Raw genomic sequence first — 23,302 nt, 5'->3', positions numbered from 1 at the left:
CCAGGAGGAACTTTGTCCTGTTTTCACCGGAGCGGTAGCCACACAGCCTCGCTCTGCTGAGCTGGAAGGGGGGGGGGGGTTCAGATTTCCTCTGGTTGAGGGACTTAAAATGGAACAACCTACATCAGTTCCCCAAAATTGGACTTTGAAGCGCGTTCCCTGGACTCGGTTATTTTCTACGCGTGGAAGCACGTGCCGTGGGAGCCTGCAGAATTTGAAAGTGCTGCTGTGCCGGTTCTCAGTCCCAAACACAGAGGAGACTGCAGGAACCGGGGCTGCCTGGGCAAGTCGGGGTCTGAGGAGGGCAGCAGCCCGATCCCAGGACAGGGAGGTGCCGGGCGGCCACCGTTCCCCTGGGAATGGGGCCAGCGCTGGGCAGTGAGGCCGGATCCCTCTCACCTCCACCGAGCACGCTGAAACACACGAAGACCATGGGATGGGATACGGGAGGGGGTTTGAAGGCTTGGGTCAGTTCTGTCTGCTGGGAGGTGGTTTCAGGCTGCTGTTTCATCGTCTCACGGTAAGAGCACTAATCACCAACATGAGTGGATCTGACATCTCTGTTTTGAAAATCATGCCTTCTGGCAACTCTCTGCTGTCTCGGAGGAGGAAGGAGCCGCTTTCCTGGCACCGGAGCCTGGGGTGACAGGGACCTGGCCTCATCTACAGGCACAAGGGTTCTGGCATGGGTTTTGCATGAGCAGATTTTTTAAATTAAAAAAATGTTTTTTTCTGGTTATAAAATTAATATGCCTTCATTACAAGAATTTGAGCTTACAGAAATGCATAATGTAGAAAATCCATCTCCCACCCCTGCCCCCACTTAGCTCCTGCAAAGACAGCATGGTAACCAGTTGGGCCCAGTCTTCCCATTTCTTTTCTTCTCCATGGGACTGTTTTACCTTCGCCTTACAGGAATACACATTTATATATTTAATATTTTTCAACACAAGGGATCATATTAGGGTACTTCAAAAAGTTTGTGGAAATGGAAATAAAAGATGTTTGTTTTGGTGCCAAAAATGTTTTCTAAAAGGTTTATTTATTTATTTGAAAGGCATAGTTACAGAGAGGGAGGAAAAGACAGAGATCTTCCGACCTCTGGTTCATTCCCCAGATGGCAGCAGTAGCCAGGGGCTGGGCCAGGCTACAGCCGCGAGTGTGGAACTCCATTCCAGTCTCCCATGTGGGTGCCAGGGGCCCAAGCACTCAGGCCCTCTTCCATTGCTTTCCTAGGTGTGTTAGCAGGGAGCTGGATTGGAAGCAGAGCAGGTGGGACTCAGACCGGCACTCATATGGGAAGCTGGCATTGCAGGCGGCGGTTTAACCTGCTGAGCCACAGTGCTGGCCTCGTGTGTTTTAATTTTTTAATATTGTGTAATGAAAAAATTTTGAGCCACATGTCATACTTGCACAGTTTTACGAGGAGTAATTGTGTCTTAACCATCATCCCGGGTCATGGTCACGGCCTTGTGATGCTTATGCAATGTATGACTGTTACTCAGTGAACGCCCAGTTCCGATTTTCACACTCCTGGATGGTGCTGGGAAGAGAATCTCATTCATACATTGAATCCTTGCGTGTGTGTCTGGGGGCCAGTTTCCATAGCCTCGGTTCCTAGAAGTGGACTTGCTGGGTGGGTGCTCGAGGGGCCAGGGTGTGAACAGATGGGGCCAGGTTGCCCTCTGGGGAGGCGTGAGGCAGCCGTTTCCCCACAGTCTTGCCGGTGGACGTGCTGGTTTTTTGTAGGTCCCCTCGGTCATGTGGGCGTAAAGATACCATGTGCACCGGGGCCCCGCCGTCAGCGGGTGTGGTCTGCGGTCAGCCCTGCTCCTGAACAGTAATCTTTCTTTGGCTCTTGCAGGAGAGACGCCATTCGTGTCCCTTTGATGAGAGCTGTTGTGTTTGGTAACGAGCCGTGCCTGCTGCTCTCTCTGCGCCCCGTCTGTCACTCACACTGTCACGTGGTGCACGGAGGGTCCCCGGGACGTGTCCCCTGAGCGTACGCAGGACTCTGTACCTTGTTCAGCGTTTCCTAAGGACTATGAATGACAACAAGCTGCCGCAGGAAATAATTTGGTTTCCATCTTTTAGTTTCCTTTTTGTACCCTTGCCTGTTCTTCGGTTGTGACGCGTTCAGCTTTTCCTGTTTGTTGGTAGCTGTTCTGAGTACGGCGGGTCTGTTTCTTATTTGCTATTTACACTACAGATGTTTTCACCGAAACACCTTGTGCCTTTTGCCTTTGCGGAAAGACTGGTTTGGCCAAGCAAAAAATTTGGAATTTTTCTGTTGTCGAAGCCACCAGGCTTTTCTTTTTAGCTCCTGAGTCTTTGTTAGAGAAAAGGCTTGCCGGCCCCAAGTGTCTACGACCACTCCCTTGTGTTTTCTTCCGACACTTGGTAGTTCAGGTTTTTTCTTTCACATTCACATCTCTTATTCATTGAGAAGTTATTTTTAGATCTGATAGGAGCTTAGAGATGCAGTTTTTATATGAACATTCACTTTTGTGAAATAATTTATTTTTTTAAATTTTTAAAAGATTTATTTACTCAAGAAGCAGAGTTACAGACACGGAGAGAGAAACAGAGAGAGAGGTCTTTCAACCACTGGTTAACTCCCCAAATAGCTGCTATGGCTGGAGCTGGGCCAATCCAAAGCCAGGAGCAAGGAGCTTCTTCTGGGTCTCCCATAGGGGTGCAGGGGCCCGAGGGCTTGGGCTATGTTCTGCTGCTTTCCCAGGACATAAGCAGAGAGCTGGGTTGAAAGAGGAGCAGCCGGAACTTGAACCGGTGCCCACATGGGATGCCGGTGCTATATCCTACTTAACCTACTGCACCACAGTGCTGGCCCCGCAGCATAAGCCCTCTCCACCTCTCTGTTTGGAGTTGCCACATTTGCCGTAGATTCACTTGGTGTCTGCTGGGTTATTTCTCCTGAGTTTCTGGACTCTGCCTTCCAATGTATCGCAGCAATGTTTACTGTTAGGTCACTGTGCGTCTCTGTTAGGTGGTCACGCCTCACTTAGGACAAGGAGGTGTTAACGCTTCTATGAACTGTGTGTGGCGATTTCATTGTTGTGAGCACACCGACAAGGACAGCTGTGATGTTGCCAGGTGATGATGTCATGAGGCAGTGACGTCATTAGGCTATGACATCACCGGCCTATATCCTCTATGTTTGTTGCGGATGAATGTTGCGTGGCCTCATTATCTCGTTCTTCTTTGCCCATTTTTCCTAATCTTTCTCATGTATTCCTTGATTAGATGAAGTTGAGAGTAAGCTAAATTCATCCCACGATCTGATGGGACTGGGATTGGGATTGCCCTGAGGGTCGTTCCATGGAGGAGAGGCGACCCTTGGTCCGTTCTCGTCATCTGGCTAGCCTGACTTAGCCAGGTGACATTTTGTCTGTCACTGGCTCCCATGCGTTCAGTGCATTTCCTGTTCGTTTATTCCATGGCATTTCATAGCTCCGGGGGCTCTTGTCCCTGGCTGGGATCGTGCCCTCCTCTCGCTCACGTTCCGGCCGTTGACGGTTGATGGACAGAAATGTTGCTGGCTTCTCAGCACCTGGCCCGCCGCCCGCCTGCTTCCGTCTCTGGGGTTTTCCTGCCCGCGGGTTCCTTCGCCAGCGTGACCTTTCCTGTCCAGTGTTCACTCCTGTTTGTTGCTGGCTGGCTGGCGGGTGTGTGAGGGCCTGCATTAGTCAGCTCTATGGACCTGGGGGGGCCCTTCTGTTTCATGGTCGGTGGGTCAGCCCTTGAACCACAGCCCTCCTGGGCTGTGGAGTGGGGGCAGGCGTGGTCAGGGAACGTGGACTTTTCCGTGTGTGGTGGGGGTGGGTTGGAGTATGAGGGGCCCAATGGGGACCGTCCCATGTCCCATGGGCACACACAGCAGGAGAGCTGCACAGGGGGCTTTGAGGAGGTGGCTTGCGCTGTAGCTGGGCCCTCCAGCAGGGGGCTCTGAGGGCCTCTTCCTGGGGGACTGTGTCTTTTCAGGTGATGCTGGTGGCTGTGGTGGGGTTGATGTCCTGGACCCCCGTGCAGGTGCCCTAACAGTCGCTGGTGGCCTCTGCTTCTCCCACCAGGGGTGCACAAGCAGACGGGGTGAGATGGGATGGATGGTGTAGGATGCAGCCCTGGGAGGTTCAGGAAGCTGTCATCTGCAGGTGAGGCAGGGGCCCTGGGGCCGGGAAGGTGGTCCCCAGCACAGGTGCCTAGAGGTCGGCCTAACTGGCCGATGGGAAGGCCTCAGCTTGCTGGTACCAGGAGACACCGCCTGGGCCACCCAGGGCGGCCCAGGGTCTGTGATGCAGGATTTGAAAGTCAGAGTTACTCAGAGAGAGAAGAGGCAGAGGGAGGGAGAGAGAGGTCTTCCATCTGTGGGTTCACTCCCCAGTTGGCTGCAATGGCTGGAGCTGTGCCGATCCGAAGCCAAGAGCCAGGAGCTTCTTCTGGGTCTCCCATGTGGGAACAGGAGCCCAAGGACTTGGGCCATCTTCTACTGCTTTCCCAGGCCACAGCAGAGAGCTGGATTGGAAGAGGAGCAGCCGGGACTTGAACCAGAGCCTGTATAGGATGCCGGCGCTGCAGGTGGCAGCTTTACCTGCTAAGCCACAGCGCCGGCCCCCCGCAGCTGCTTTCTTAGGCTGCAGCCCTGGCCGTGCAGCCTCCACATGCAGCTGCCGCCTGCCGCTGTGAGTTCCTGGTGCCACCTCTGACAGGCAGGGCGTTGCTCTTGCTGGTTTGGATTCCTGAGTTACTGTGCACTGAGCTTTCTGTGTTATTTTCCGCCATGTTCGTGTAGGGTGTTTGGGATATCACCACTGTCAATCACCCTGATTACAAAGTGCTTGTGTCGTGGGCATCATCTCTTAGGAGGCAAAGTGGCTGAGCTGGCGTCCTGATGGCGATTGTCCAGTGCTGGCCCCCTGGGCGTGGGTGGGTGGGGGTTGTGATGAATTAGAGACAGGAGCTATAGGGTGACGCCACATGGCCCCATGCGGGGGTGGGGCTGGGGCTGGGTCTGGGATCTGACTTCCTGCAGGTGATCCAGGCCTGGTCGGACAGCGAGGAGAGCCAGCCTGCCGGGAGGTGTGGATCTGAGGCCTGGGTTGTGTTTGTTTCTTACTATTGCACCTGCTGGGAATCCCTTCCCGTGTGGCCCCCAGAGGCCCCTTTTCTGGCCTCATTCAGGCCTGGTGCTGCTGCTCACAGAGGCAGGGGTGCGGCGGCAAGAGGCTGAGGGCTTGCTGTGTGGGCTTCAGAGGGACGGTGGCCAAGCCAGGCCAGCCACGCCATCCCCCAGTGGAAGAGACATCACAGGGAGCTCAGTCTTTCCTGGGGTGCCTGGGGACCCTGGGTGGGAGGGGGCTGGGAGCGGAGCTGGCTCCCTTGTGGTGCGAGCCCCTGGGGAAAGTCTACAGAATGCTTGGGAGAGACTTCGAGGGAGCTGGGCGTGGCGGGAGGAGAGGTTTAAACACCCTTCCAGCTCCAGCGCTGTGAGCTTAACCGTTGTCACGGGGCTGCCCAACAGGAAGTCAATCAGAGGCTTCAAGGAGGCGTTTTCATGAGTCAACCTACTTGACTTCGGGAATCGATTGTCAGGAGGAAATGTACTGTGGGATTAGAGAAGTCTACACTGGATCAATCGGGCGATCTCTTACCGTGTTACTCAGAACCGCCTGTTTTCAAATTATGTGTGAATATTTTTATATATGTAAGATCAATTCTGCATTGCTGAAATGCCACGGTACGAGGTAGGGCTGTGGTGGCACAGCTTCCATTGAGCTGCCGGGTTCATGGCTGTGGGCTGTCACCAGCTCCTGCCTGCGTGCCGAGGGCCTTGACACCAGAGCCTCCCCTCCCGCCGTGAAATCCTTTCTCCTGGTGGGAAGAGGAGACAGCAGCTGCGTCAGCGCTTTGGCTGGGTTCTGAGCGTGCCTTTGAAGGTGGACTTCCTGTTCCCATGGTTCCACGTGTTCCCAGGCGTCTCCCAGGGAGACGCTGGGTGAGAGGAGAGGGCGTGTGATGTCTGCCCCCAGGAGCTGGGGGTCTCCCTCGACTGCAGCGGGCCCCCTGTTTCCCTGGTCAGCTGGGCGTGGGTTCTGTGGCAGGTGGGCCCTCCCTTCCACGGGCCCGGTTCTGGAATGTGCACAGCCAGTGGTGGAAAGGGGCAGCTGGCTTTTCATCACGGTGGGATTTGCTTCGTCAGGCATGCCTGAAACACGAGGACGGCGACTTCAGAGTCCGGCGCAGTACTGAGGGTCTTGTTGCCAGCTGCTGGCTCGCTTGCATGGGATCAATCTCAAAGGTGACGCTTAGGATTCTTGGCTGCAGGTCCGAGGCCCCTCTGCCTGTGGGCCAGTGTCCCGTCTGTCCCGGGTGCCTCATGAGGTTACATGTCTTTGAGTCTTAATTTTAGATCCTTGTCTTGCAACAGGCAGCCTCGTCCAGGTGTAACGTTGGAGGCGGGCTGTGGATTACAGGGTTCCTTATGACGGGGTTTTATTTTGAATGCATGGACTGTGATGGATGTGGCTCACTGCACAGTACTCCTGCGAAATGTGTGGTGTGAAGTCTGCTTCATAGTTCGGTCCCCACAGTGGCTTGGGCTGATCCAGGCTTGCTCCCAGGGCCACAGTGGGCCAGCCGGCCACAAAGTGGGGCCCTGAGACTGACGTCAGGGGCCCGGGGAGGCCTTTGTTTTGCTGTGGGTTGTCCAGAACATTTCAGATTCAGGGCACAATTGCTTTGCTGTCGGCCTGTAGCCAGAGCGAGGCCAGGTGGCTGTGCATGGGCTGCCGTGTTGGCCAGAGATGCTGACCAGGATGAGGAATCGGAGGCGGGGGGGGGGGGGGGGGGCGGCAGCTCTGCACAGAAGCAGAGTGTCGGATTAGTGCTTGGGAAGGGTAGAGCTATGGTGATGCTCACAACCTCTCCCCCAGGCTGGCCTACAAAATGTTCATGGAATGATTGGGCACTGGTCCACGATGGGTGATGCTTAAACCTGTGAGAGCCTGGGTGGCCCCAGGGGAGCAGGTGCTCATGTGAGTTCTACGTGAACCCGCCCTGAAGGGGCCCACCCAAGTGTTAGAAAGAAACTCAGGTTCCTGACAAGTGCCGGTGGGAGCTCTTTGATTTCTAAAGTGTGTTGAAAATCTTTAATGTTACATTAAAAAAAAAAAAAAAAACACAAAAACTCCACTATACCATCGGTGAAAATATCTTCTTAGGTGTTTGCACATTGTCCCTCCGGCCCCGGGAGCGCAGGCCTGTCCGAGCCCGTCGCCTGCCGGGAGCCCTGGGTTTTCCCGAGCTGCTGTCCTGGCGCCTGGCCCCGAGCCACCTGTGCCGCGTGCTCTCAACCCAGGCAGATGTAGGTGTCTTCCCTGGCTCCTGCCTGGGTAAGTGGCTGTCCGGTGGCTCCCTGCCAGCGCCAGTCCACCTGGCTGCTGCGGTTGTTTTGCAGATAAAGGCTTCTCTTTGGGAAAGCCCAGGTGCGCGGAGGAAGCCCTGTGGCAGAATCAGCTGGTGCAGCCGCCTGTGTTTTCCCCCACCCAGGATCTCTCTCTGTCTTGGCCCTTTGGGGGTGAAGTACTCCTACATGAGATGTCCCGTCTGACCGACTGTTAGGGGTGCAGCGTCGTGGCGTTCAGCACATCCGCCACCCCCGTCTCCAGGGCTCGAAGCCTCGCAAGGCTGCGCTCTGCTCCCGTTCAGCTGCCTGCTCTCTGCCTCGGAACTGGCTCTCAGCACTGGCCTGTTTAGTGACTTCCTGTTACTGGGACCATGCAGTATTTGTCCTTTTGTGTCTGGCTCGTCACTTAGCGTGGTGTCCTGTGCTATGTCACAGTCTGGGTCAGAATTTCCTTCCTGCTTAAGGCTAAACAATATATTTTTTTAAAAAAATATTTATTTATTTATTTGAAAGAGCTACACAGAGAGAGAAGGAGAGGCGGGGGGGGCGGGGCGGGGAGGCCTTCCATCCGCTGGCTCACTCCCCAGTTGGCCACAACGGCTGGAGCTGCGCCGATCCGAAGCCAGGAGCCCGGAGCTTCTTCTGGGTCTCCCACACAGATGCAGGGGCCCAAGGACTTGGACCATCTTCTACTGCTTTCCCAGGCCGCAACAGAGAGCTGGATCGGAAGTTTAGCAGCTGGGACTTGAACCGGCGTCCATATGGGATGCCCGCACTGCAGGGGGCAGCTTTGCCCACTAAGCCACAGCGCCGGCTCCCAAGGCTGGAAGATATTTCAGTGGATGTGTATGCTGCTTTTGGCTTGTCCACTCATCAGACATCAGGAGAAGCTAGTGTGGTGGAAAGAACCAGAAAAGCTAGGGAGGGCTTGAGCGTGGCTGTCCAGGCACCAGCCTGTGCAGGGTAGGGTGGGGCTGGGCAAGCAGGAGCAAACACTCACAGAATCCGCGTGCAGAGCACAGAGCACACGAAGGGGCGTGGGAGCCACTTGCCCTCCCGAGCAGCAGTGATGCCAAGTTATTGCCAGCCCTTCTCCTCGCTTTACAAAGTTAAAACAAAAATTGCCTGCAGAGAAGAGAGCCTGCTTCCAGAGCTGAGTGGCTGCTCCTGGGAGGATGTGTTCCTCCAGTGCTGGGAGTGTGACTGCAGGCGCTGGTGTGACCGGGTCACCTGCACCGGCCCCTGGGAGGGTCCGGCCCCCATAGCGCACCTGTCCTACCAGCAGGTTGATAGATACTGTCTGGAATGGACACACCCAGAGAGAGAGGTAAGCCATGGAAACAGTCATTAGCAGAATTAAAATTGGGAAGGGTGAGAAGGCTTGCGAGTGGAGAAGTGGGGAATGGATGGGGAATGTGGCTTTTCAGTACCAGCCCTTCGGCGTTTGATTATTTTAGGCTGAGTAAGAGAGTTGCCTCATTACCTTAGGGCTGTGCCCCAGCAGTTGACCGACCACCTGTCTAGCACCCTGGCCAGTTGGCCTGGTAAAGCTGAGGGGGCGGAGTCTGTTCTCGGTTGGGTGGGGTGGTGAAGGCCACGGCAGTCCCAGCCAGGAAGTGAGACATCAGTGATGGGTATCTGGCACCTTTCTCCCTGCCCAGAGCATTGTGTTCTGTGCTTGTTTATTTGAAAGGCAGAAAGAGAGAGAGAGAGAGAGAGAGAGAGAGAGAGAGAGAGAGAGAGAGAGATAGATCGATCTCCTGTCTGCTGGTTCACTCCTTGAATACTCGCAACAGCCAGGGCTGGGCCAGGCTAAAGTCAGCAGCCAGGAACTCGGTCTGGGACTCTTGTGTGGGTGCAGGGACCCAAACCCTCGCCTGCCGCCTCCCAGGGTGTATGTTGGCAACAAGCTTTAGGGCTTGGAGCGGGACTGTGACCCAGGCACACACAGGGGGTGGGGGCCCCTGTGTGATGCCCTAACTGCTGGGCCAAGGGCCCGCCGTCAGTTAAAGGGCTGCCTCTGCCAGATGGGACCAGCATTTTGCAGGTGGCTTCTGTGTGTCTTGTGTCAAAGGAGCGGGGACTTGGGTGCTTCCCACCCATAGAGGGAGCCGGGGAGAGTTGGGGGTCTAGCTCAGTGCATCCCCAGCCCACCACCTCAGTCAGCAGGAGGGCTGTCCTAGGTGACACAGCCCCACTGTGTTCAAGGACCTCCTCTGTGGAATTCCTGTGTGGCAGTTATTTTCTCTTTCCAGTTTTCTTATATAGCTGCACCTCTTTGAAGTTGCAGTTTCACTCGAGGTAGTTTGCATTCTTTAAATGGGCTCCGAATAAACTCTTTGAAGAATCCGTTCTGTGCCTTGCAGAGCTGGGGTTGTTGATGTTGGTGTTCCGATCTCTGGAGGAACTTGAACTTCCCTGGAGAGCCCTGTCTGCTGTGGTCAGCTTCAGGCAGGTGGCCACCACCATCGCCACCACGACTGGCACTCACCCTGGAAGACCTGGGTGATGATCCCACTGCAAGCAGGTGCAGTTTAAAGGGTCACAGTCTTGATTTCCAGGGACTGTCCCCACGTCATGCAACGTTGTCTCCCAGAAAGGTGTGGCCCTGTCTTATTTTTCTGCGGGAAACGGTAGTTGTGGTTATAAACGTTAAACATCTTCTAGGTTTCCCTATAAGACACGTTGATTAATTATGTTTTCAGAAAAGAACCCCGGGGAGACGTGATTTGCATGTTGACTTCCTGTCACTAGCTGCCCGAACAGAAGGTTCTCTGTGCATGGGGCCTGTGTGTGGTGTGGGGGCCTGGCGGGCTGGGGGAGCCCCCGGGCACACCAGGTGGGGCTTTGCTGGCTGCCTTCCCACCGCTTACGCGGAAAACTGGGTCCCAGAGGTCTGGTCGGGAGGGGAGAACTCAGCCACGGGCCCTGGATGGTGCTACGGGTCCTGAACAAATACGATAGTCATTCGCCCGCACTTGGGGACAGCATCTGTGGTTTGCGGGGGCCCGCGGCAGTGGCTGGCCTGCCGGCCTGCTTGCCCGAGATCATGTGCTCAGATTCTCCGCTCTTCAGGGGCCGTGGAAGAATTTAATTCGGTGTCCTTTCCTGTCCCCCACCCCCAGTCTCATTCACACTCCTGGGACTGATGATATCCCTCATTCTGTCTGCAGCTACTTGTTCATGTTTTTTCGTTTTCGGTAAAGCTTTTTTAAAGTTCAAACACAGCTTGCTTAAGCCACTCAGGACTGTTTTGTGTTAAAACCACCAAAGGGCACTGCTGCAAGGAGCCTGGTGGCCAGCCCCCTCTTGCCCGTGGAGCCCCTCTGCACATGTCTGTTCCTGATCAGGGCGGGAGGGGACGCTGCGCACAGCTGATGGGGTCACGTGGGGCAGTGATGGAGGGGGAGAGAGGCTGCCTGGTTACTGGCGTTCAGACAGCGTCATCAGGTAACCGGCTGCGCGTCCACGGCGAGCCCCAAGGCAGGCGGCGTGGGGGACTTCGGATTAGCGGCAGGGTGTGCAGCTGTTTCTTTAGATTCCCAGGGCATCTTTGGAAATCCCATCGAGGGATGGAGAGGTTTTTTTTCCTCTCCTTTTGTCATTTTTACATTTATTGCTGTGTCTGTTCAGTAAAAAGATCTATTTATTTTATTTGAAAAGCAGAGTTACAGAGAGACAGGGAGAGAGAGAGAGATCTCCATGTGCTGGTTCACTCCCAAAAGGCTGCAACCATCGGAGCTGTGCCGATCAGGAGCCGGGAGCTTCTTCCAGGCCTCCCACGTGGGTGCAGGGGCCCAAGGACTTGGGCCATCTTCTGCTTTCCCAGGAGCACCAGCAGGATGCTGGATTGGAAGTGGAGCAGCCGGGTCTCGAACTGCTGCTCCTATGGGATGCTGGCGTCTCAGGCTGTGGCGTAACCCACTGTGCCACAACACCAGCGCTGTTTGGATTTTTGATTTCCTGTCTGTGCCCTCTAGTAGAGTATTTGCTCAAGGTATTCTAACTTCCGTGAAATGGGCTTGATGGTAAATTATTTGCAGTAATTTCCGTGGCGATGTGGGAGAGCTGGGAGAGCTTCCAGGGTTCGTGCCTGGATCCTGGCATTGCTGCCCCTGGCTGTCTCGGCGCTTGCCGGAGCCGCGCCGCGCCGCACCGTGCCGGGGAAGGGCCAGAGCAGAGGCTTTCTCCTCCGGAGAACGTGGTGGACGGAGGCTCGGGTTGGTCGGAGCTCGTGCCTTCTGAGCTGTCCGTGTGAAATGTGTCCTGGAGTGGTTGGACCTGCGAGGGCCTCGCTGGGCTCCTGTCCTTGTGCAGGGCTGGAGCTTTAGTTTGGGTGCCGCATCCAGCCCCCCACAGCACCGTTAGGGTGAAGGCCTTGCCCCAAGTTCCAGCTGCTGCCGCTTCGCCTGGGCAGGAGCCGCGGGGGAGGGCCGGGTGCAGGGAGTCTGGCGCTGCCTCCGGGACCCTGCAGCTCGGGCCCTGCGGGGACCCAGCCTGGAGCCCTCGACAGCCTGCCCCTCTTTACTCCCTGGGTTCCCTGGAGACAGAAGAGAGCTGGCCTCGTGTCTGTCTCTTTTCTAAATTAGGAAAAACTATTTTCATATCATTTGGAAAGGGAGAGGGGAGGGAAGGCGGAAGGGAGAGAAAGAGGAAGAGGGAGAGGGAGAGGGAGAGGGAGAGAGAGAGACTCTTCCATTTGCTGGTTCGTGCCTCAAGCCAGAGCCGGGAGCCAGCAACTCTATCCGGGTCTTTCCCCTGGATGGCAGGGACTCAGATACCTGAGCCACCCCGTGCTGCCCCTGCAGTGTGCGTTAGCGGGAGCCTGGAGAGGAAGAGGAGGAGCCTGGACTCAGCCCTGGCCCTCATGTACGGGCATCCCAGGCAGTGACGGAGCTGCTGGGCCAAATGCCTGCCCCTGGTCTTTCTTTTTTAACGTTTTATCTAAGGATGGAAAAAGGGAGAGGTTGGGGGCGGGGCAAGGCCCCCATCTGCCGGTTCACGCCCCCAACGCCTGCAATGGCTGGGGCTGGCTGAGGGCTGGAGTCATGAATGCAGTCCGGGTCTCCGTGAGGGTGGCAGGAACGTGGTTAATTGAGCCGTCACTGCTCAATGCAGGGTCTGCATGAGCCGGAAGCTGGAGTCGGGAGCTGGGTATCAAACCAGTCGCTCCCCTGTGGGGCGTGGGCATCCTACATGCTGGGCCTTGGGCCTCTGGCCCCCTTCCTAGCCTCACCTGTTGTGGGCGACCTCAGAGCGTTAGTGCTCCCAGGCTGCAGGGGTGTTTGAGATGAACCCCTGCCTCTGATGCCTCTTAATCGTTACGTTTGTTTCCGGGCTAGAAAGCAGCAAATTGAAGGTACGCGGGGAACCTCGTGTGTGCCGTGTGGGGCTGGACCTGGTTGTGTATAAGTGGGGACACTGGTGCCCGGCAGCTTTGGTGTGTTCTGCACACAGTAGTAGATGGCCAAGGCCAAGGACAGGACACACACAGCTGGCCCTGGGCCAGGCTGCTCAGGAGTGGAAGGACACAGTGGCTCACCAGCTTGCATGTGGCTCCAGAGGCTTGCATCTGCGAGTCCCGTTGTCCTCGCAGAAGCCTGAGGGGTGGGCGGGCAGCACAGGGAGGCTGGAGCCCTGTTCACACCTGGCCTGGGCCCTGGAGGCTGCACCAGGCACAGTGCCTTTGCACGTCTGTTCTTCTTCCGAGATCCCGGGGGCTGGCCTCTGACCTCAGCCCCAGGCACTCCCTGCGAAGCTGTTCCGGGAGCTGTGCCTTTCTCCTTCCTGGGGCTGTCACCGGCAGGTGGAATGGGACAATTTGCTGCTTGCTGACCTGCCAGTCCACACTGCAGTCTGGATGGATTCAGTGAATCCCTACGGAGCCCAGCGTGTGCTGGGTCAGGTGAGGGAGCCACAGTGGCAGATAAGAGGGGGCAGCCTCCACGTGGGGTTTTCTTTCTTTAGGACTTTATGAGTTATTTAAAAGTTTGTAACCAATTCTAGTTGCAGCATAACGTCCCCTCTATGTCCTGGGAGACCTCAAAGCCATCTTGACAGATTCTGTGCCATGAGTGAGTCTTGCTCTGCCTTGACATCTGGTCAACCAGGAGCTGTGCCTGGTGGCTGTGGCCCTATCTTGTACCTCCTGTTCTGGGTTTCAGTGATGTTTGCAGGCCATTGGGGCACGGGGAGGTCGGGATCTAGGTAATTGTGCCACCTGCATCATGTTACTCTCTCCATGTGTGTAAGTCTTTGGGCAGAGATCTTGGAAGAAATGTCTGCCGTTTATCAAGTATTTCAGACTTCCGTGGTGTGTGGTCTGAGAGGCACTTACTTGCTTGTGAGTTATGCAGAGGATCAGAGCCCTGTTCCGTCCCTGGGACCCTCACAAACTCTCTGTAGTTTTGGACTGGTGGGGATAGCAGCTCACTTCCAGCGTGGAGAACTTAATTGTATCAGGTTATTTCGAAAGGAAAGCATTTTTTTAAATAAAGATTTATTAAATTTATTTATTAAATTTATTTATTTAATTTATTAAATAAAGATTTATTGGGGCTGTAGCAGGTAAAGCCACCTGCAGTGCCAGCATCCCATATGGGCGCCGGTTCGAGTCCCGTCTGCTCCACTTCTGATCCAGCTCTCTGCTATGGCCTGGGAAATGCAGTGGAAGATGGCCCAAGTCCTTGGGCCCCATCACCCATGTGGGAGACCTGGCAGAGGCTCTTGGCTTCAGATCGGCACAGCTCTGGCTGTTGCAGCCATCTGGGGAATGAACCAGTGGATGGAAGACCCCTCCCCCCTTTCTCTCTCTTTGTGACTTTCAAGTAAAATAAATAAATCTTTAAAAAATTTAAAAAAATATTTATTTATTTATTTATTTGAAAGAGAGAGGTGAGGCTGTTCACTCCCCAGGTGGCCACCACAGCCAGGGCTGGGCCAGGCTGAAGCCAGGAGCTGGAACTCTGTCAGGATCTCCTATGTGGGAGATGGGCCTAAGCACTTGGGCCATCCTCTGCTGCTTTCTCAGGCACGTTAACAGGGAGCTCTATTGGAAGTAGAGCAGCCGGGACTCAAACCAGCACCCAAATGGGATGTCAGTGTTGTAGGCGGTGGCTTAACCCACTGTGCCACAATGCTGGTCCCAGGAGAGCAGTTTTTAAATGATCAATATGGGGCTGGCGCTGTGGCCTGCGCGTGCACACACACAGACACATACACACCGAGACACTTGCATGTTAAGTAAGTGAAAAGAATTCCCAGTTTCCCCCTCAAAGTGCCCAGCACCTCCTGCCGTCCTGGCCTGGATGCTCTGGTCTCCTTCCGGCCCCCTCTCTGTCACCCCTCCTGCTCCCCTTTCCCAGGGGGCACTGCCATGTGTGCGGACACCACGGCCGGAGGTGCAGCGCCCCCTCTTGCAGTTACTTCCCAGGAGGAGGTGGCTCTGTTTCCCCTGCTGTCTGGCCTTTAGGAGCGTGGCTCCGGGGCTTCCTTCTCCCTGGCTGCCCTTCCCGAGGGCTGCCTTAGTGCAGACAGCTGCCCCCTGTACTCGAGACCCTCGCTGGCGCAGCCTGTGGGCTCGGTGATATTCTGGCCAATAATGTGCATACTTGTGTAACACAGTGAAAGATGAAGCTCCCTTAGCACCCCCCGTCCCCCAAATACCAGCGATAAGCAGGTGCGGGGCCCTCTGTCCCTGTCTGTGAGCCTTGCGTCTGTGTGCGGCTCTGCGACAGCTTCTTGCTGGCTCGCTGCACCTGCAGCTGGGTCTGTGTGCACTCAGCAGGGGGCCTTTACCTGCTCTGTCTGCCTTTCCCTCCTGTGCCGTGGGGTATTCCCGTCGGTGGACTTGGCCGTGATTGATGGCGCCGTTCTCCCACGTATGGGTACTTAGCTTGTTTCTGGGGTTTTGAAAGATTGCTGCTGGGAGCCTGCTCCTGCAGATGTTGTTCCCTGGACCTGGGAGTCTCCCTGGAGGCGCACCTGTTGGGTAGAAGGATGTGCATATTTAAATTTTAATAGAGGACGTGGAGTTGCTTTTCTGTAAGACTTCATGGGGACTTTCCCTCAAGAAATGACATTTTTAAAAAAGGGAAAACCAGCAAAAAGGAATTCATCACCAGAAGATACAGAGGGGACGCTCCCTCGGGCTGAGAACCGTGCAGCTTGGCTGCGTGGGAGAGACCAAGGCCTGGCAAGGGCTGCCGGTTTCTCACCTCCCCTTTGCTGCACTCCCCTTCCTGCTCCCCGCCCCTCCCCCGCCAACCCCAGCTCAAAACACAGTGATGGGGAAAGAGGTGAGCAACCCAAATCCTGAGAGTTCACACCCTGGCTCCTCAAGTTCAGGAGTCAGGGGTTGTGCCAGGGGCTGGGAGGCTCCCGCCCTGCCCTGGGCTCCTTCCCTGGCTGGTTTGCTCTGCATTCTGGGAGAATCCCATATACCCACTGTATATGTACCAGTGGCTCTTGTGTCCGTTCTGACATGCAGTGCTCTGAACATCCATTACCATATATTTTTCTAAAGATTTATTTTAGTTATTTGAAAGTCAGAGTTACAGTGGTATGGGGGGGGTGGGGGGGAGAGAGAAAGAGACAGACAGGTCTTCCATCTGCTGTTTCATTCCCTAAATTGCCACTACCACAGCCAGGGCTGGGCCAGACTGAGAGCCAGGAGCTTCTTCTGGGTCTCCCATGTGGGTGCAGGAGCCCAAGCACTTGGGCCATCCTCCACTGCTTTCCCAGGCTCATTAGCAGGGAGCTAGCTCAGAAGCAGAGCAGCCAGGACTTGAACTGGTGCCCTTACGGGATGGTGGCATCACAGGAGGCAGCTTTACCTGCTGTGGTACAGTGCTGGCCCCTCATTACCATGTTTTTAAAAATCAGTAGGCTTCACGTCTTGCACAGAGTTTAGGTTAACAGAAAAGTTGAGTAGAAAGTTCAGAGAGTTCTGTACTCTGCAGCCTCCCACATAACAACATTTTCCATGTTGGCTGCATTAGTTACAATTGATGAGGCAGTGTTGAGCCAGTGTGGCCCACTCAGGTCCACACTGTCCCTTAGGGCCACTCTGTTGCAGCCTTCCGTGGGTTTGACAACTCATCAGCTATTCTTTTTGTTTTCCTGGATCCTTAGCTGCTCCCTTGCCTTGCTTGCTCGGGGGTAGGCGGGCTGGGGTGGATCTCTGAATGTCTGTATCCTCCTCCCTACCCAGCATCCTCTGTGCCACTCGTGTCTGCCGGCCTCAGCACAGCTGCCCCTGTGTAGCCAGCCCAGTGCTGCCCCCACCTAGTCCTGAAGAGGCACTCCCCGTGGTCGTAACAGTAGCTGGTGCTTGCTGGACCCTGGGGGGGGGGGGGCGCGGGCACCCCATGAAGAGCCTCCGCGCACAGATGGTGTCACGTTCCCAGCAGTGCACGTGGTGGACACCGTTCTCTCTGTTCCACCAGTGAGGAAGTGGGGTGCAGAGCCCCCAGCCCCTGCCTCCTGGAGACAGCTCCCCCCACCTCTGGTCTGGAACCAGCAGCTGGGGTGGGGGCTGAGCTGGTGGAGGGAAGGCTGGGCCACTGCTCTGGGGAGAGGAACTCGGGCGCAGTCCTGATGTGTCCCCGTGTCCCCAACCCTGGAACGTCCGGCTGGAGGGACACCCCGGGCTCCCTTCCTACAGCGCCTGGTCCTGGTTTGCCCTGGGCATCCTGGTCTCTTGTCTGGGAGTGTTCTGTGAGACCCCTGTGTGGGCCTGGGTACGTGGGGAGGCTGTGTGTGCCCTGGGGACCTCTACAGGATGGAAGCCTGGGAGGGGAGACAGGGTGGCCGCCGCCTGGCCCCTGTGCCACGGTGGTGGACTGAGGCAGGTGGACTGCTGCCCTTGCCATCGCCTGGCGAGCAGTGGCGCTCCTGTCCCTGCCCCTCCTCTGAGGATGAGCAGAGGGCAGGAGTTTCAGAAGTTTCCAGTAGAGCCCTGGCCCCTGTCTTTGTTGAAACAGGAAGTGGCCTGGACATGGGCGCTCGGTTGGAATAGGCCGTCCCCCACCATTGCTTGGGGAAGCTGTTCTGGCTGTGGCCGCTCAGAGGGCAGAGCTGAGCCCAGGCGGGGCAGGTGTGTGGGGGGTGCAAGGAGCGCATCTTGGGGCAGGCCCCCTGCGGCCGCCGTTGTGGCTGGAGGCTGTGTCCCCACCGTGTGTACCTGCGAGCTGGGCTTCCCATCACACATGGGGCTCCAGTCACCTGTGCGGGACCTGGGGCTGCTATGGGGATTTGGAGTATGGCTTAGGGGGACGCTGCAGCCGGGCAGCCCCGAGCCTGGAGTCTGGAGGTCCCTGGCATGCTGGCCTCTCTGAGCCTCATTCTGTATCTGTCCCAGGGGACACTCTGCCTGCGGTGGGTGCCGGGATGCCCAGTGGAGCACAGCTGTGGAATTGGCTGGGTTTCTGTGCCCTGGATGAATCTGGGGCAGCCAGCGTGTACCTGGCAGCAGGGAGTAGGCAAGGGGCTGCGGTCTTGGGGGGCCTGCCTTGCCCCGGGAGCATCGGCTGTACTAGCACTGAGCGGGAGGCCTGGAGCCCTTCCCCGCCAGCGTGAGGACTTGTGCTCTGTGTGACAGGGTGGTTGGGGACAGGGTTGAGAGGAGGATAGGATCTGACTTAAGTTTAAAATGATTTTTAACAGCATTAGGGAGCTGTAATTCGCATCCCATAAAGTTCACCGTCTTAGACCGCATAGTTCAGTGGTTTTTCATATCTTCATGGTATTCATCACCATGAACTAATTTCTTAACGTTTCCATCCTCCCCCCCACCCCCCATTCACACTCACTCCCCGTTCTTCCAGCATCTGCAGCCCCTGTGTGCACACGGAGCTGTGCTCCAACCTGAGCGTGCAGGTGTGTCCACAAGAGAGCCTGCCCTCCTGGAGAGGACTGTGGGTGTGGGAGGGAGCAGGAAGCCTGGGAGGGGGCACTGGAGCTTGGAGGCTGAGGCCAGGGTCGGGGCGAAGAGGGTGGGCTGCCTGAGTTTTGGAGAGCTCTGAAGCAAGCCCCCATTCACTGCTGGCTTGGAGGTGGGACCCCGCCCCCTGTTCACTGCTGGCTTGGAGGTGGGGAGGTGGGACCACCAGGTGGCGTGGTAGGACCCCAGCTGAGTTGGGGGAAGGCTGTGGGTGGCGATGGGTCTCCTGAGGGGGAAACTTGGCCCTGCACCTGTCATCCCTGTCCTGGAGGGGTTGAGAGAGGTGCACCCCCGGGAGCTCCACTGAGAGATAGGGCTTGAGTGCTTGGTCCCACATCAGATGGTGGTCACATGACGACGGTCACAAACCATGCAATGGCACTGGGTCTGCCATGCAGTTCGGCGGCCTCAGCCCCCTGTGCAGTGTGTGACTGCCTGGGCAGGAGGTGGGCGTGGCTGGGGGACTGAGAGCCCAAGTCTAGTCTTTGCCGGTCTGGGAAGCCAGGGGATGCCAGATTCCCTTGAAATGTCCCCCGAAACCATAGCCTCCAAATTGAGAATATTTCAAGTAGTATGTATGGAGATTTTTGTGCGATTTGTGTCATGTCCATCATTTTCACCATCTTGAGGAATTTTTTGGAAAAGTAGCATCCTTTTGGCATAAGACGAAATCGTCATGCTCCCAAAAGTTGGCAGCATAGAAAATGCACCTTTAAAGATGCTTACACAGCCGGCACCGCGGCTCACTAGGCTAATCCTCCACCTTGCAGCGCCGGCACACCGGGTTCCAGTCCCAGTCGGGACGCCGGATTCTGTCCTGGTTGCCCCTCTTCCAGGCCAGCTCTCTGCTGTGGCCAGGGAGTGCAGTGGAGGATGGCCCAAGTGCTTGGGCCCTGTACCCCATGGGACCATGGAAGACCAGGATAAGTACCTGGCTCCTGCCATCGGATCAGCGCAGTGCGCCGGCCGCAGCGCGCCAGCCATTGGAGGGTGAACCAACGGCAGGACCTTTCTCTCTGTCTCTCTCTCTTACTGTCCACTCTGCCTGTCCAAAAAAAAAAAAAAAAAAAGCTTACACACAGCGATATTGGCGGATCTTGCACTGAACGCTACAGGTGCCCCGGCCCGAGTGGCTGTCCCTGCAGGGGCTGGGGATGGAGAGAGCTTCAAACATGGCCATCTAGGGTCTGAGCCCTGGCTCCGCCTGGAATTGGCTCTGTAACCTTGAGCCTGGGCTGGCCAAGGAAGACCGGAGGAGAATAGAATTCCCTTGGGGCTGTCACCCAGCAACTGCTCCCACAGGCTGAGGCTTGGTCCCTGCCAGCTTTCCTCCCCACCAGGCAGATCAGGCTGGGCCAGGCCCAGGGGCAGATCCTTCCGAGCCATAGTTGCAGGACCGGGAGTGCCCTCCTGAAGCCGGCGTTCACCCCAGGCTGCAGGTGCGTGTGTCCAGGTGCCTGTGGCCCGGGGCTCCGTGTGCTGTTCCAGCGTCTGCTGAGGCCTGGGCCTTGCTCAGTGCCCGCTCCTGCCTGGCACCACTGTCTGTGGCACACACAGCCTGGTGGTCACTGAGTGGCCTTGTGCAGGCCCCCAGGGCCCCCGCCCTCCTCCCCACAGTGGTGAGCCCTGTGAGTACCCGGGGCTCAGCAGCTTCCCCAGGACCAGCGTTGCTAGAGCATGCCTGGGCTCCGGGCTGTTGGACAGGGACGGGGTGCCCGGAGGAGGCTGCGCTGTGGCTTTGCATTTTTGTGAGGGACAGGACTGCCTCAGTCTCGGAGCTGGGGCTTGGCCCATGGCTGCAGCTGTAGTCCAGGCCCAGAGGTTGGCCATGGGGAAGTGGCGGTCCTGGACCCTCCCTCAGGCCAGGCTTGTTCTGCATCCCCTCGGGTACCTCTGGCTGCAGAGAGGGACCCCCAGTGGGGCCTCTGGCTCTGGAGCTCTTAGGCCAGGCAGTGCACACTCTGGGCGGCCGTCCTGGGTGCACCCCCTGGAGGCCTGGTGCGGTGGTTTCCTTCCACTGCAGGGAAGCTGTGGTGAACTCTGCATGTCTCAGAAGCGGTGCTCAGAGGCCCTGGGGGGTCGCGCTGGTGTTCAGTGGGTGGGGAGGACCCTGGGGGGCCCTGAGCAGGGAGCCCTGGCACAGATGTGCTGCTGGGTCCCTTCCCCATCCTGATCTAGCTCCCGGCGTTGCTTCTGGTCTTTTCCGAGGAGCTGGTCCCAAGTCTCCTTTCGCTTTGTCCCAGGGCAGTGTTGTATCACTGGTGCTGCTTTCCCAGAATCCCCGAGCCTGCTGAGCTCTGGGCAGTTGGGCACAGGTTCACCCCCACCCCCATCCCAGCCTGCAGGCTCTGAGAAGGCGCTACTGAGCCCCAACCCTGGATTGTAGATGGGCCGAGAGCGTGGTGGAGGTGGTCAGTCGGCCAGGCTCGCAGGGTTCCAGGCCAGATGGTCTGACTCTGACAGGGGCCCAGCTGCCCTGGGGAGCCGCTCGTGGCTTGCCTGTGGCTGCTGACTGTGGAGCGTGCTGGCGAGAAGCAGCCAGGGTTGCGGACCCCAGTGAGGCTCGCAGTGTGCTGCCCGGGGGTCCTCTTTGACCTGACCTCCTCACCTGCACGAGGAAGGCTGGCCATGGACCCTCGCAGCTCTGGGTTCTTGGCCTCTGGGCCCTCAGGGCTCACTCAGCTGGGACCATTGCATCCTGGAAGGGCGTCTCCGGTTGCACAGTTGGAGAATCGCACGTATGAGTGTGCCCTGCAGAGCTGGGGGCTTCCAGGCTGGTGAGGGGGATCTGCACCTGTCCCGCTGGCCCCGGCAACGTATATAGCGTCATTTGCGGGCCATACAAAATGACCAAAAATGAGCCTGCTGTAGGTTTATTGAGTCCCGCCTGCTGTGGCTGTGGCCGGGCCAGACCCAGTGATTCTGTGGGCCTCCCGTGGGCCATGGGCCGGACGGTCCCTGCCCCCGTGCGACACAGAGCTTGTCATCGCTGCACAAATATTGAGTTCCGATGGAACTCCGGAGCTTGTTTTCCAGTGAGGGAAGGCAGATGGTGACCGTGATAAATGAGTGACAGGTGTGGTGGGAGAGGAGGCCCAGAAAGGCCGGGTGGGTGGTGGTAGGGACTAAAATATGGGGGTTGGGGGGAGGGTGATGCGCGAGTACAGCATAGCAGCACGCAGGGAGGGAGCTGTGTGGAAACCTGTGGCAGTGGCCTGTGCAAAGGCCCTGGGGTGGCACTGCTTGTGTATGTATGGAAGAGCAAGGAGGTGGAGGGCAGGTGCCAGATCTGGGGGACTATTTGAGGCCAGCATGGAAGGGGTCAGTGAGGCAGCAGCTGGCTGGGGGAGCTGCTGTGGCCATCCAGGGGTGGAGGTGCAGGCCAGGCTGAGTCTTTGTGGCTTTTGAAGATGCAGCCAGCATGGATGGGTGTGGAGTGTGGGTGAAGGGAGGAAGACGGGTGCGGGTGGATCTTAGGCTTCTGCCTAAGTGACGGAGGCGGCAGCCGTCCTGGGACGGGAGCAGTGAGAGCCGTCTCCAGGTTCCGTGTCGGAGGATCCAGGTTGCGAGTGTGCTTCTCTGCATTGGGGCAGACAGAACGGGAAGGGCTCTGTGGGGGTGCACTTAGCAGTGTCGAGGGTGCCCGGGGACTGGGGCTGCTGGCTCGAGGGTGCTGGGGAAGCTGCAGACGCACTGGCTGCCACTTGGCGGGCAGGGGCCGGGGCCGCGCTTCTGGCCGGCTCCGCTGGGCCCTGCGCCCTGGTCTGAGCAGCCCCATTTCTGTCTCCCCAGACCTGCATTTTATGCCTTGGCTGGGCTGGGGTGCGGCTTCCCTGGCAGCCACGGAGGCTCTGCAGGCCTGCGGTGCCTCGGGAGGGGCTTGGTGGGAACTGTGCAACGTGTGGCCGGGCCTGGCTGCAGCTTGCAGAGCTGGCTCCTGGCAGGGGCTCACTCCGGGCTGGACAGGCTGCCGCACCCCCGACGCTCTGGAGTGTGAGCCCTGAGTGGCCATTGCTCTGCCGTGTGGGGGCCCAGGGCCAGTGCGGGCCAGCAGCACCCACGCGTCTACCAGCAGGCCGGGGAGGGGAGGGTCTTCTAGCAGGCCTGGCTTGGCTGTTCCCAGCTGGTTGCCAGGGGTTGTGAGGTCCATTACCAGCAGCAGAGAGCTGGCGCTGGCCTGGGTGCTGGCATCCTCCCCCTGGGGGTAGGAGGCAGCGGCTGCCACCCCCAGTCCCGCTTTGCCAGCTGCCAGCTGACAATTGTGGGGATTTGCTGGTTGCTGGGGTGTTTGGGTGTCCCTGCCAGTGCTTTTCCTGGGGAGGGGGGATAGTGGCTGAGCCCGGAGCCCCGCTAGGGGGGCTCCCTGTGGGCCAGAGCCCTGATCCAGGCTTGAAGGGAAGTTGAATGGGCAGCCACAGACTCCTGACTCCCAGGTGGCCAGTGTTCCCCAGGCTGTTCTCGGGTCGCAGTGTCATGGCGACACGGACTGCGGTCTCGGGAGCACGCTGCGGGGGCGTGGGGGCAGTTCCGGGCCCGGTGTTGCAGGCCGTCTGGTGGAGCAGTGTTGGTGGGAACCTGGGTGTCAGCCGCACAGGCGGCTCTCCCCAGGGCTGGTCAGGCCCAGGCTTCCTGCCCGGGGTGCACAGGTGGAGGTCGTGGAGGGGCTGTGTGGGTCTGCCCCCCACCCCGGGCCCTCCCTTGTGTTTCCTTCCTGGGGGAGCTTCTGGGAGGAGCCCTGTCCCGCCCAGGCCAGCCCGCATCCTGGTGACACCGTCACCTGTGCATAGCCAGATACTCGCAGGGACCGTGTGCCGTCAGTGACCTGTCCTGTGGCTGCTTCCCCCCCTGCTCTGGCTTGGTACCCTTGCCCTCCCTCCGACCGGATGCCCTGTCCCTATGGTTTGCAGACCCTCGCTTTTTGTCTTTCTCCAAGGCTG

General features: G+C 57.6%; 1 protein-coding gene across 7 annotated transcripts in view; it reads left to right on the top strand.

Annotated features, from left to right (window-relative positions):
• Window positions 1-23,302, top strand: part of APBA2 (amyloid beta precursor protein binding family A member 2) — a 227,238-nt gene that overhangs the window by 16,103 nt on the left and 187,833 nt on the right. Inside the window, exon 1 of one of the 7 annotated variants that reach the window (XM_070053533.1) lies at window positions 498-520. The exons of the other annotated variants lie outside the window; for them this stretch is intronic. The gene's annotated coding sequence lies outside the window, so the exon portion shown is untranslated. Of the gene's footprint in view, window positions 1-497; window positions 521-23,302 lie in introns of those variants that run through there. 7 annotated transcript variants of the gene reach the window in all.

This window comes from Oryctolagus cuniculus, chromosome 12, assembly GCF_964237555.1.
Source record: "Oryctolagus cuniculus chromosome 12, mOryCun1.1, whole genome shotgun sequence".
NCBI lineage: Eukaryota > Metazoa > Chordata > Mammalia > Lagomorpha > Leporidae > Oryctolagus > Oryctolagus cuniculus.
This window is presented reverse-complemented; position numbering and strand designations above follow the sequence as displayed.